Below are 13,198 nucleotides of genomic sequence, written 5' to 3' on the forward strand. Positions count from 1 at the left end.
CCTTTGGCGAAGTTTTCAACTCAACATAATGACTTAGCTGGAATGTATTAACTTGACTTGACTATAATTGTTTCCTTTTCCGCATGACAACTGAAAGACATTAGGCGCATGCCTTTCCAACCACCACCTGGGTTTCAGGCGCCATTTTTCCAAATGAGTCCTAGACTAGAATCCTACATAGAAGAATTTGTGCCTCAAGAAAAACTTTGTTCCGTAAGTGATTTCCAGCTACTGCACCTGATTTTATGTTTGAAATGATGCTCCCTAAGTTTTACAAAAAAGATACATGTCCTATTATGACCATCCAGGCAGTTTCTTATAGTACGTTAGCTGTCCTTTTATGTTAAACTAGAAGTGCTTCATATAGGACGAGTGCTCATCCAAACAGTTTCCTATAGTACGTTAGCTGTGCTTTTCTATTAAAACCAGAAGTGCTTCTATTAAAACCAGAAGTGCTTCCTATAGGACGTTAGCCGTGCTTTTGTATTTATTATAGAAGTGCTTCCTATACTACCTTAGTTGTGCTCTTGTGTTAAATATAAAAGTGCTTCCTATACTACCTTAGCTGTGCTTTTTGTGCTAAAACTAGAAGTGCTTCCTATAGTATGTTAGCTGTGCTTTTGTGTTAAATATAAAAATGCTTCCTACAGAGTCATGTTAGCTGTGCTTTTGTGTTAAACATAGTAGTGCTTCCTACAGGACGTTAGCCGAGCCTTTGTGTTTAATATAGAAGTGCTTCCTCTACTACCTTAGCGGTGCTTTTGTGTTAAATACAAAAGTGCTTCCTATAGTACCTTAGCTGTGCTTTTGTGCTAAAACTAGAAGTGCTTCCTATAGTACGTTAGCTGTGCTTTTTTGTTAAATATAAAAATTCTTCCTATATACTAGTAGGTTAGCTCTGCTTTTGTGTTAAACATAGGAGTGCTTCATATAGGACGTTAGCCGTGCCTTTGTGTTTAATATAGAAGTCCTTCCTATACTACCTTAGCTGTGATTTTGTGTTCAATATAGCACAACTTCCCTGCAACGGTAGGTCAACCATGCTTCGTACAATACGTCCGGTGTGCTCTTTCAAGGAATGTGTTGACCATGATTCACGGACCTTGTTACCCGCGCTTCCCCGCAGCATATCATGCGTGATTCTGTAATTCTTGACAGAACATACAATAGCTCACAAGATATTTTTCATTTTCAGTATTAGTAACTAATTTTCATTTCCGGTATTAAAATTTTCTGATGTTTTATTTTTTCAATTATAGGCCAAGGTGAAAATTGCAAAAGTTATCAATGAAATGTACACAGAACTTTTCTCGCGGTTTCAACCAGTTCTCGAGCAGAAATTGGAGAAGCTCCTTTCACTCGGTAGGGATCTTAGTGCAAAAGAAACCAACACCAGAGACTGGGGCGTTTATTGTAACTTGCAACATGACAACTCAAATGAAAAAGAAACTTTTTCATCAGCCCCTTCAACATACTCTACGCTTCCAAGTTCTAGCATGACAAGCAGTCAAAGTTCTTCCAGCAGTGGCTCAACCAGTGTCCTTCACGCAACGTCATACTCCCTTGAAAATTTAAAGGGTTGCTGCGATACCCCTGACCCAGACTCCCAAAATCCATACGACAAAGAGCAGGCCCAAATTCGTCTATCTTCACAGCTAAAATCATCAACTCAGATTAAGTTGCTACTGGAGGTGAACAGGATAGACCACAACAGACAGGACATTGATGAACAATCAAAGATTCATCTGGACAAAGTGCATAACCATCTGCAGAACTGCCTTGATGGCTTGCCGGTTCATGAGCCCTTCGTGCCAATGTCTGAGATGCTCGAGAGTGGGGCAATCATAATGACAGGTGAAAATTCATCTGAGTGTTCTGTACGGATTGAAACCCCAAATTCTGCTGGAGGATCTGCAGACCACAACTCTCTGACAAGCACACTGGAAAAACTCTTGGAAGAAACAACAAAACATACTGCAACAGAAACATCAACCTCGCACTCCGCGGTTGACAAACAGTTACTGACTGGTCCAATCTCAACGGATACACTTGGAGCACATGTTCATCACATTGGGAAAACGTCACCAACTACTGAACGGTCCAGCGGTTCTGATAGCGCTCACAAAAATTCTTCAACCAACACAAAGAGCCTCACTGTATCCCAACCTGCACAAAAGTTAAACATTGTCACTGAACAACGTTCTTCTTCACTGCAAGAAGCTAAGGTCCATCTTATTTCAATTTTGAGAGATGAGAAGACGATTGCTGAAACTGAACACACCAGAGCCACTTCCTCCCTTGCTCCTAGAGTAGCCGTCACCACTGATTCTGACAGCGGTTCTGCCACAGTACTGGATACGAGAAAAGCACTTCCATCCACTAGTGATGCTCCAATCATTACTACCACATCTACCGATGCGGAAGACAATAACATTCCAGAAGAACATGAACAATGTACCAAACAACCACGTATTGATCCCACAGACAAAATCCCTCTTACCACAACCGCACATCCGCTAGAACTGGAAACACAAATGGCAACTCACAAGAGGTCCTTACAGCAGTTAGAAGATCCAGGAAACAATAATACGGCACCTACTAAGAAAAAAGTTAGAATACTGGAGCCTCCACATAATTCAACAGAAACTGCAACCAATCAGTCTCTACAGCCTGACAACCGCAGAAGCCTCCTTGATGCTGGATTCATTGGTGATGATGAAATATGGTCTGACCCATCTATCTATGAACAAATTGACAGAGTCGTTGAAGAAAAGAAGAAGCAACCCTTTCATAACCAAGTAGGATCCCAACAATGCCAACCTGATACTATCTCACACTTGACCAAGAATTCAACCTCGTCATCCAAATCTTGCCTTTCTAACTATGAAGAGCCACATATGACCGGCAGATCAGGCGCAATGCCAGGCGGTAGCCACCTCTCACAGACTTTTGATACATCATACTCCACAGGTTTAACTCAAACTGTCTTGTCCGACGGTTTGCCAACATCTGCTTTGTCCCAACACTACCAACAAGTTCCTACTCTCAAAAACAACTACTACCGACGTCCTGGTGCTCAGAATAACGGCAGCTCAAACAGCAGCCAACACTCACCCTATGCAATGAACAACCAAAGTCAGAAACAATACAACCAACAAACCCCTGTCCACAATTCCCACTACCCCCAACACAATGATGCTCAGAATAACAACACTGCACGGTGCCAGCAATGCCAACCTCAAGAGCAGAACCATCAGCAACCACGGACAAGCGAGTCTCGTGGCCAAAGTTACAGTGCCTTGCAACAACAGTTCAACAGCATGCAATATTCCCGCCATCCTCTGCAACATTTTCCAATAGATATTCCTTTGAGCTCAACCGGTGATCCAACTGTCAGAACATTACAACTGCACATGCAGCACCAACCACAAGGCCTAATAGTCCAAAGAAACAACAATTGTAATGAGGGTCATCTGCAACTTAGTAATGATCAAATGAACTCCGGTGGTCATGTCTTCCAACCTCATAAACATCATCCTCAGCTAGAACAGACTCGGTTCACTCACCAAGGGAATGACCATCAAGATCACTGCCAACTTTTGGAAATAAGAGATTCTACAACGCAGGAGAAAGAAGTGTATGAAACAATCGTCGACAGTACACCAGCCATCAGTCAACATGATAGGTAATGAATTAGTTCTTCCTCTTACAGTAATGTTTTGATCCTTTCTTTTACTACTGCAATACATTCTGCCCAAAGCTTTCAAATTAAAGAGTTTTAGCTCGATTATTCTGCTATTGCAATTGAATACTCATCAACTCTAACGTTAAATAATAAAATCATACGATTTAAAATGCATCTATCTCTTTTGGCAGCAAGAGGATATTCTACGTCGACCGACGTTGGGCCGATCATCGAACTTTAGGATTGTCAATGAAGGTATACGGATATATCAACTCATTCGTGGTCGATGCTTACTCAGAGTTGCTGATGAAAGAACAATTCTATGCAACGCCAACGCCAACATTTATGCACAAGCATATAATGTACATTGACGCCTCTGTAAGTTCTTGCTTCTCATAAATAATAATAACAAACCACATTTACTACTACTAGCACGCTGAGTGACACAACTTCAATTTAATGCAGGGTAAATTTCAAGTTCTAGGAGAAGCACAGATCTGCTGAAGGAACAAATTGTAGAAAAAACTATTGGGTTCAGGCTGCCAAACAAATGCAACATCGTGAGTTCACCCTACTCACTCTATCTGTCCAGTGTTCGTCTTCAATTCTACCAGATTTTCTTGTTACAATGATATAACTTCCTGTTAATTGTTTTAGGTATTAATACCTGTGAGAAAGAAACCACATTTTATCTACCTCATAATCGTGAATCTTGCAATGTGTCGGTTCGAAATTCTGTGTCCTTATATCAATTGCGACAGTATAAAGGAACAGTCGGACATTGTCATCGAAAACTTCAAGAGAGCTTATCATTCTGCTTACAACAACTATCCTCACACAATGGCCACCTTTCATGTCAAACCTGTGCAGAGTGTATGTAACTCAGACAGAGAGTGAGTTTCTTCTAACTGTAGCTCTACCTCATTTACACCATGCATTTTTTTGTTCCACTACATACCCCATATCTACTGTCCACCTACTAACCAATAACATAATGGTCTCAAATTTCAGGAATGACAGTGCTATTTACACCATGCATCTGATGCCCCTCATTAATTTCAATAATAATTCATTTTTTTATCAATAGTGTAAGTTCACTCTCATTGACAACACATAAACATATGTTCATCCTCATACAAGCCAACTAAACATTAAGTTTTAGAATAAATTTTATTAGTTTGTGCGCTTATTTGTTTTGCAGATCCATGTGAAACCGATGAGAGAACAACTAACTTACAAAATGATAACATCGAACTACAACACAAGCCATGTATTTGAGGCACTGAGCATCATACTCAACAAACACAACATCTGACGCGAAAGAAGAAGATTTGCAAGAAGATGACTACTACTTAGATGTGCCTTAATTTAGATGGAGACATCCGAACATTGTTTCAGCCATATCGACCCATGTAATCACAACAATGTTTCAGCTATTTTTTGTGTCAGTCCAAGATATCTGCTATGGATCCCATCAAGCACAGTTGTGCATTCAAATGGTCAAGTATTAAATTCCTAACTTCGTATTTTTTCGAAAATAAGAATCGTATTTTTTCAAAAAGTTGTAAAGATCATATTCAAGACATCAATTCCTTGCACTAGAACACCACTCACTCCTACTAGACATAAAAAAAGAAACAATTGTAACACAGAGGAAAAACACTATCGATTAGTAAGCATCTCACGAAGGAGCTAAATGACTCACCTAGAGTAATGCTGGTCACAGAGGCACTGTCGTGCCTCTTATCCACGTAGAGCGTGCCACTCTTAACATGGACAACTAACCTGACACACACAAGTGCGACACCAATTAACATAGGACCGTCCCCTCGATAGCTTAACACCGGTCCCTCTACCAAGTCAACGAGTGATGGAAGCACGACCGTCACTTCAAGTAAGTGAAAGCAAACATTTCGAAAGAAAGACACGATCGTGCCTTTGAGTAACAACGTATACGTGCCTCTCCGAACAAACGTGTTGAGAAAGCATTTCCGAACGACAAACGCAACTCTGCCTCAACATAACATAGGGCATGCCTCCACCAACTAGACAGACGTGAATTCACTAGCCAGACTAAATAGAAATATTACAGAACATACAACCATGACAGTGACTCATACTAACATAACGCACTGCCTAACACAGAGCCACAACCGTATATTCGTTATAAAAACAACCATGCCTTGCCTAAAAGAAAAACAATGCATTCCTGAGCAGAAGATTGTGTGCTGCCTAGATTCACGAAAGTGCACATCTGAGTGGTCCTCTTAATACATCTCATCTTATACCAACAAATAGCAAGAAATCATAGAGGAAAATATTCATGAAGGCACCCAGTTAAGAAAAACATGATGGAACGAAAATAAACTTAAATTCCCAAACCAGTCAACTCCATTTGGTTCAAAATAAAACCACCACAATTAAAATTCATCAGTCGATGTAATATTACCCAATACAATAACTATCAAATAACCAATTCATCACACAATCCTCAGAAACGTCCTCGCCATCTGACATCAGGAAGACGGCGACGATGAAGGATGTCGCTCATCGACAGAAACCGGCGGTATAGCTCATAGCTCACATACCCTTCCTATAGGAAAACCAAATGAAAACATCAATGTCCAGAAAAAAACAAAAAAAACATATTGTTCTTGCAACAAAGGCAGAAACTAATGAAAATGAAATCTTCACTTACAGTAGCTCCATGTTTCAGGTGATCAAAGGTAAGTGGCTTCCAATCCCAGTAGTGACGAAGAAGCTCTGGAAAAGAGGACTCCAGCTTGGAGTAAGATTCGTTAATGATAGCTCCTGCTAAGTCCTCCATGGAATCCCTTTCTTGACCGCCTTTATCATGAACTTCTCTTGGATGTCGATGTGGTACCCTTCTGGAATTCCGATGAAATCTTGAAAAAGAGCATCTCTAATATTCCTGACGCCCACACTAGAGAAAGTTATACCTCTATTCTCAAGGAAATCCTTCAGGACAGGGCACTCCATCCTGGCCTTGCAGAAGTGATAGACCAAAACTTGATTCCACATAGCCAGTTGCATGACGGCGACTTTTCTACGCCCATACCAATCCTTTTGTGTGAACTCCATGCCGAGACCAACAAACTTGTACTTGTCCTCGCGCAACCAGTCCTCGTACAAGGCAATGATCTCCTCCACCTTGCCAGGCTCGTTGGTGTACCACAGGTCGAGCTTAGTGTTACCATCTACAACTATCGGATGGTACTCGGTGGTGTTCAAAAAGTCATACATGGCAACGAGCAGCAAGGTGCCAATGGAGACTCCTGAGACCCTGCGACAAGGTTAGGGAGTGGTAAGGAGGGTGGGAACTGCCTGATGTTCTGCGGCTACAATACGACGTGGAGACCTCACAAACACGCCCAGTATTTAACCTTGGCGAGGGACGTTTGGGTTACCATACGGATTAACGTGTGAACTAGGAACAACGTATAGACGGTTGTGCTTCTGAACCTCATGGAACCATGCACTTCCTAAAGTCACGGCTGTGCACAAATAATTGATACCGCGGAGAAACCAAGGAGCCTCTAACTTTATTTTACGGTAACTGACACACTGAATAGTCACATTGAACAGCCACCACACCGGTCATCGATTCCTCCTTTGAACAAAGACCACCGATGGAAGAATCCAATAAATCAAACGAACAGCCTACTAAACACCTTAGATCCGAAGGCCAGAACTCATCCGTCCCTCATCTAGCTACATTCACACCATCTGTCCCTCGAGAGTCAAGGCTGGTTTCACGTGAGGCACGGGTATCCAGGCACAAGACGCACATACATGTCTATTCCACAGGCACGAGCGTACAACTTTTGCAGATAACGGTCGCTATCACAACAGGCACGTACACATGCAGGCAGAAACTCACCGTAAACACGTCAATGCAGGAAACAAAGGCACGGAAACATAGCCTATACAGGCACATGCGTCGGCTTCGTGAGACACATGATCTTTTCTGTCCTTTTTTTCAATCTCAACCTAAATCCTCTGTATACAAATCATCTGAATGCAAAAAAGAGACCTCCAAGAGGCACCGGTGACAACACTCTGTTCGAGAGTCATGGCATGTATCACGTGAGATACATCAATACTTGAAGCAAATCAATGGCACAAGTCGAAGAGCCACCATTTTAAAGACTCCGGACGCACAGGCGTGTAGAAGCACAGGCACGACGAGTAACAACCACCGCATCCCCTCACGGACGGACGTCTGACACCACGGGCACGAATTGTGTCCCCCGAGTAACACGAATGCACCCACAGGAAGCACAAAACTACAACGTATACAGGCACGGAATTGCGGCTTCTTGGCACACATGCACGGCTTTGGAAATGGCGTTCTTGAGGCACATGTACAAACCAGCTAGAAGCACAATAGAGTGGTGGCAGAGGCACGGTTGTGCAGTCTCAAGAGAAACTGCCGTGTGACACTAGCACATACAGACATCACGTGTGTCACGTGAGGTACAGAAATAGCGGAAAAGAAGCTACGGGAGTGAAGCCTCCGCAGACACGGGTGCCAGGCTACTAAAGGCACAGCCCCGAAGAACACAAAGACAGGGTACTGAAATGTTGCCTCTTACGTTAGCAGACGCGCCTCTCTTGTGCCAACATGGAAAAGACAACAATTCAAACACAAACAAACGGCGCTGAATATAAGCCAAACAAAAAAAATGCTTCTCCCAAACAATACATATGCATAACGTCATGGACGGACGTCTGCACCAGAGGCACGTAGAGTCACAGCCAACATGACGCCTGAGACAAGAAAATGCATGAACAGGTGCCATGGAACTGAAGCGTATACAGTCACGCAATTGCGGCTTCTCGGAGTTCTCAAGGCACTGGTACAGACCAGCTGGACGCACAAAAGAGTGATGGAAGAGGCACAGTTGTTCAGTCTCAAGAGAAACTGCCGTGTGACACCAACACAAGCAGACATCACGTGTGCCACGTGAGGTACAGAAATAGCAGAAAAGAAGCCACGGGAGTGATGCCTCCGCAGACACGGATGCCAGGCTGATAAAGGCACGGTCCTGAAGAACAAAAAGATAGGGTACTCAAATGTTGCCTCGTACGTTAGCAGACGTGCCTCTCTTGTGCGAACGTGTAAAAGACAACAATTCAAACACAAACAAACGGCGCTAAATATAAGCCAAACAAAAAAAAACGCTTCTCCCAAACAATACATATGCGCCACTTCAACAGGTTACCTAAATTTACATGAACTCGCGCAAACGTCAACAATGAACTTGTAACATGAAAAAACATAAAAAAATTATTTACAAATCACATGAGACAAGCCAAACACGATACTGAATAACAAAACGGTACTCCATAGGATTAAACTTAAAGTACTCATTAATTATACAAAAAAAGAAATGAAAGTCTTCCAGGAGTCCATTCCTCACATAAACGTCCACATAAATGTCCACCGTGACCATTATACTCAGTTGGAGTTCTAATCCAAAACATCAACGACATCTGCGGCCAGGAAGACAACGGGGATGCATCATGTCCTTCATCGACAAAACTCGGCAGTAGAGCTCGTAGCTCACATACCCATCCTAAAACAAAAAACGGATGAGAATGAAGATATACGTAAAGAGGAAAAAGTACTATTGTTGTAGTAAAACAAAAATATAAAGACAGAAAATCATAAGAAAATGAAGTTTTCACTTACAATTGCCGCATATTTCAGATGTTCAAGGGAAAGCGGCTTCCATTCCCAGTAGTCATGCAGACCCTTGGGAAAAGACGACTTCATACTCAAGTAAGATTTGTCTATGACGACTCCTACCAAATCTGCCATGGAATCCCTAAGATTGCCTCCTTTGATCATGAGCTCCTCTTGAAGATCGATGTGACACTCTATTGGGATTTTGAGGAAACTGTTTGCGAGAACATCCCTATCATTCCTGACGTCGACACTAGCGAAAACGATACCTTTGTTCCGAAGGAAATCCTTTAGAGGAGCGCACTCCGTCCTGGCCTTGCACAAGTGATAGACAAGAACATGCTTGCGCATCGCCAGTTGCATGACGACAACTTTTCTACTATGATCAAAATAATCCTCTCGTGTGTACTCCAGATCAAGACCAACAAACTTGTACCTGTCCTCACGTAGCCATTCCTCATAAAGAGAAAGAATCTCCTCCACCTTGTAGGGCTCGTTGGTGTACAACACCTCGAGCCTGGTATTACCATCGGCATCTATAAAGAGACACTCAGTATTGTTCCTGAAGTCATCCATGGAAAAGACAGTGACACGACAATGGAGTGTGACTGTGCTTCTCGTACGAGCCGAGGATGATGGGAGCTACCTGCACTTCTCTGGAGAGAATAACACACGATAACCTCCCGGAATAGACCACTACTTAACCTTGGGGAGAGACGACTCAGTTACCATGCGCCCATTAAATTGCATCGGGGACGGTGTGAATGGACGGTTGTGCTTCTGCAGCTTATGAAACCATGCAGTTAAAAAGTCACGGTTGCCACGCTATAATCGAGGAGCCTCTAGGTTAACTCTAGCATGGTATCTGCCACAATGAATACTAACAATAAATAGCCATGCCATCAGTCAGCATCACATCTTTTGACCAAGAGAACAATGAGAGGAGGCAAACTAGATGACCCTGTCGTACAAATACAACACGGGGAGTGAACCAAATTAAAAGCACGGTTCTGCCAGCACAAAAGCCACACGCGTGCCTCCACTTTGCTTAAAGACAAACCTCAGTGATACCAATGGACCTTCATCTATATGCCTGCACGTACCACCGAAAACATTGCTAAAACAAAAGCACGTCCATGCTTCTGACATACAGATAACTGTGCCCTATCATACATATTCCCGTTTGAACCCAACGTACATAAAAACAGTGGCTCCCTGGGTCAATGACTATTGATTTTTTTTACAATAACAGAGTCACGAACCGTGGCTCCATTCCAGATGCAAAAGTGACTCTCAATAGGAACCATCATGCCTCCCGTCAATTTGCCTCCCCCGACGTATCGACCATGCCTTTCCTGCTACGACGACCGCGCATCTAATAACATCATCACCGTTCCTCTCCTAAAAACACACCCAACTATACCTGATTAAACATGTGATTAAAAAATTTAAAACACAAAAGCACGAGTATGCTTTCCAGCATCTATAACCGTGCCTCGCAAAAAATATGTAAGGAAGGATAGGCACGTAAAAGACTCCGCTGGGAGGCAGCACAGCTGGACAACTATAATGGAAGGCAGCTGGGTGAGTCAAACATCTCGTGTCCCCACAACACCTCGGAATGCACGCACACCATCTACAACCAGCATTAATTCCATTTCACAGAATAAAAAAAAGAAACACTCATTACTACTCTTGCTCTCTCCCGTCTCCTTTTATATTTCAATAAGCTCTGACTCCCTCAGCCACATCAGAACTCATTTGCCTTCTCCGCCGCCTGCTTCTAGGGTTCGTCCTTCTTATCCACCGCCTGCTTCTAAGGTTTGTGCTTCTTCCCAGCAATCAATCGATTAATTTCCAAGCCATGATTCTCTCCTACATTGCTGGCCGTGCGTGCTTGCCCTAAGCTTCCCATCACAACCCATCCTCCTTATCCGACCACCTACTTATAGGGTTTGTGCTTCTTTCCCACACATAGTCTCATTTCAAACAAGTTATTGTAGAGTTTTTGTTGGGTCCCTCGATTAACTTCCAAGCCGTACTTCTCTCGTAGATTTGCTAGCCGTGTGTGCTTGCCCTAAGCTTCCCCTACCCCGTACTTCTCTCGTAGATTTGCTAGCCATGCGTGCTTGCCCTAAGATTCCCCTACCCCGTACTTCTCAAGTAGATTTGCTAGCCGTGTGTGCTTGCCCTAAGCTTCCCCTACCCCAATCTCCGTTCGTCAAACCTCATTCTTCTTCTCTCCCAGGTAAAAAGCATATGCGTAAGCAGCATGCTCCGATCCGTATTTACGTTTTACGTCTTGGTTTTTCATTTGATAGTTATTGAAGCGTCAGATCCGGTACAACGACTTCATTCTCTAAAGGAATATAAAAAGCATTAGAAAATCCAAACAAGTGTACTGAACTCTGTCATACTAATTTTCTGGAAGGAGTACATGAGAAGATTTCTGGTAAATTTGTAGTTGTTGTCTGCCTTCATACGGACATTTTAATATGGCTAACATAGTTGAAGCTAGTCGTTGTCTACCTTCAATGCTGAAGCTTGTTTTTAAATTGTTATCATATTCTTGTTTTCTTAACATAATTGTTCTGAATTATTTAGGTATGATTTGCCCTACCTGCCGCCAACCAGGCGGCCCTTGTGAACCACACCCTAAAGTTCTCCAGGAGTTTGAGGTTATTCTTGATGAAAATTGCTGGAGACACATGGTTAGTAAGCATCACTAACATATTAGTTGCCTACAACACACTAGAAATCGTCACTGTTACTTCTTCGCACCTGCCTTGTGTTTTCATTTCCCATTAGTTTGCCTGCCTATGCCCTAATTAATATAGTCCATTAGTTTTGCCTGCCTATGTCTTGATTACTATAATGCATCTTCAGTTCTAATTAAAACTAGTCAACATATGCCAAAAATCTATATCCATTAATTTATAATACCATTATGTTGTTACCTGTAATTCTTATCAAAAATTCATATCCAAATTAAGAAAACTTTTAACATTAATAATACGCGGGTTCAAAGTTATACTTATAGGTTGTTATTTTTACTATTTTTTCCAGTACGTACCTTGTAACGTCAGAGCTTTTCTCGCTGAGTACATCGGCGAGAGGAAGGAAGAAGCAAGAAAATTGCATAAAGAGCAGGTAGAGCCAGCCCTCCTTACACATGAAGGAAGGTCTTACAATGCTTTGTTTAAGCATAGGCCGAACTACACAAAGTTCTGCGGTGGTGAGTGGAACACCTTTGCGGATGATTATCAGCTTCGTGCTGGAGACCGCATAGAATTTGAACTACCACACGAGGGTCTCAATCTCGAAATACAAACATATCGAAATGACAAAAGGCTGCTTCCATTACCCCACGTTGGTACGTATTTAATATTACAAACTTATCTTCTTTGGCTGTATTTTGATATGCATGAATAGAACTGAATAATATTAACCCGCATTACCTAAAACTTTATCTAACTTTCAAATCTTGTTCTTTTTCTAGCTCTGGACGACCTTTCTTCTGACGATTTCGACCATGTTCACTGCTGTGTCTACTCGAAGGATATTGAGCTTACCTACAACCAGACACGATTCTTTCTACAACGCCTTTTTGGAGATACTTTTATCCGTTGCCGTCCATTTGTACACGTCTTGACTCCCACTAACACCAAAGAATGCGTCATGGTTGGTTAAAACTGTCCTTGTTAAAATACCAAACGTATTTTGCTAATATATAATATAAACAATATTGACGAAATCTTGCTTATATGTAAAATTATAAAGAACCTATTTATTCAAACATAAAA

This window comes from Triticum aestivum, chromosome 5B, assembly GCF_018294505.1.
Source record: "Triticum aestivum cultivar Chinese Spring chromosome 5B, IWGSC CS RefSeq v2.1, whole genome shotgun sequence".
NCBI lineage: Eukaryota > Viridiplantae > Streptophyta > Magnoliopsida > Poales > Poaceae > Triticum > Triticum aestivum.